This window comes from Grammomys surdaster, unplaced genomic scaffold, assembly GCF_004785775.1.
Source record: "Grammomys surdaster isolate TR1022 unplaced genomic scaffold, NIH_TR_1.0 204, whole genome shotgun sequence".
In the NCBI taxonomy this organism is placed as follows: Eukaryota; Metazoa; Chordata; class Mammalia; order Rodentia; family Muridae; genus Grammomys; species Grammomys surdaster.
In genome coordinates, this window is record NW_021604649.1 from 1585783 (window position 1) to 1587930 (window position 2148).

Here is a 2148-nt window from a genome sequence, read left to right on the forward strand (position 1 = left end):
AAAACATGTGAGCCCCTGACCCTGAACCTGATGTTATGCTAAGGTAGTGCGTGCCAATTTTAAAGGAGCCAATGAGAATGCTGTGTTTCCCTACCCCCTTGGTTGTGTTTTTACCCTATAAAAGCTGAAGTTTTTTACTGCTTGGGGCCGATCTCCTCTACCCCTGTGTGGGATATGAGTGAAGCCCCAGCACGCTGGTTTGAATAAATCCTCTTGCTGTTTGCATCAAGACTTGTTTCTCGTGAGTGATTTGGGGTGAAATTGCCGTCGAGCAGTGGGATCCTCACTCTGAGGGTCTTATAGTAGCAACTAAAATAATTGTATGGTTGGGGGTCACCACAACATGAGGAACTGTATTAAAAGGTCCCAGCACTAGGGAGGTTGAAAACCACTGCTTTAAAAACAAAAATTGCGGAGCAGTGGTAGCCCACGCCTTTAATCCCAGCTCTGAGGAGACAGAGGCAGTTGGGTCTCTGAGTTGGAGGCCAGCCTGGTCTACAGAATGAATTCCAGGACAGCCAGGGCTACACAAAGAAACCTTGTCTTTAAAATCCAAAAAGAAAAGAAAATGCCTCTGTAAGATCAGGCTGTAGGCAGGCCTACAGCTCCCCTCCCCCCCCCCAAATGGTTAAATTTCTATTCTTGGCTACTTTGGAGACAATTACTTGTATCAATCTTTATTCTTCTATTCTACTCTCAACTGCAGTTTGCCCTCCCTCCACCCCTTCCCAATCCCCTCTCCCCCAGATCCATCTCAACTGCAGTTTGCCCTCCCTCTACCCCTTCCCAATCCCCTCTCCCTGAGATCCACTTTCCCTCCATTTTTCCCTTCAGAAAAATGGATATCTACCAAATACTGCAAAACAAGATGCAATAAGACAAGGCACAAACCCTCATATCAAGGCTGGACACGGCAACCTAGTAAGAGGAAAAAGGTCCCTGAAGCAGGCAAAAAAGTCAGAGACAGTCCCCATTCCAACTGTTAAGATTCCCACAAGAATACCAAGCTATACAACAGAGAACCTAGTGAACTCCCCTGCAGGCTCTCTGGTTGTTAGTTCAGTGTCTTTGAGCCCCTATGCGACCTGCTTAGTTGATTTTGTGAGCAGTGTTCTCCTGAAATCCTTGACCCCTCTGACCTCTACAACCTGTCCTCCCCCTCTTCCTTGGGGTTTCCAGAGCTGCCTAACTTTTGACTCAAGGTCTCCCTATCTGCTCCCATCAGGTGCTAAAGGAAGCCTCTCTGATGATGGGATGGGGAATGGTCTTTTTGTTCTGGTTGCCTGTTGCAGGCCTCCCCTGAGGCATTTTCTTAATTAGTGATTGACAAGGAGGGCCTAGCCCATTGTGGGTGGTGCCACTCCTGGGTTGGTGGTCTTGGGTTCTTTAAGAAAGCGGGCTGAACAAGCCCTGAGGAACAAGCCAGTAATTAGCACCCTCTATGGCCTCTGCATCCGCTCTTGCCTCCAGGTTCCTCCCCTGTGAGTTCCTGCTCTCACTGTTTTTGTTGATGAGCTGTTATGTGTACAGGTAAGTAAAATAAACCCTTTCCTCCCCATGTTGCTCTTGGTCATGGTGTTTCATCACAGCAATAGAAACTGGAACTCAGACAAGTTGGTCTTAGGAGCTGGGCATTGCTGTGACAACCCTGACCATGTCATTTTGGGGAAGGTGTTCAATGTTTGATGAGCTGTTCTGTAAAAGGTTGGAAGATGAGACTTTTGAGAGCAACGCCAAGGATAGAGACCTGGCTTGTGAAGTGACAGAAGTTTAAAGACACTACTGGGGCTATTTGTTATTTTGAATTAGTATTCTATGGTTCTGGTCAGTTGGAGCTGAAGATTTAACAAGATAGTAGAACTGCTTAGGCAAACCCTTTTGCCTTGCTGGGGTATTCAGTGCTGCTCAACTGGAGATGAGAAGTTGATGGTGATTAAGAAGAGACCACCAGACAGATCCACAGAAATAAAAATCTTAATGCCAGGTGGAAGTGCATGCACATACCTTTGATCCCATCACTAGGGAGGCAGAAGCAGGTGGATCTCTTTGAGTTTTGAGGCCTCAAACTCAAAAGAGTTTTGGTTGGTCTCTGAGTTTTGAGGCCAACCTGGTCTACAGACTGAGTTCCAGGACAGATAGGGCAAAAAC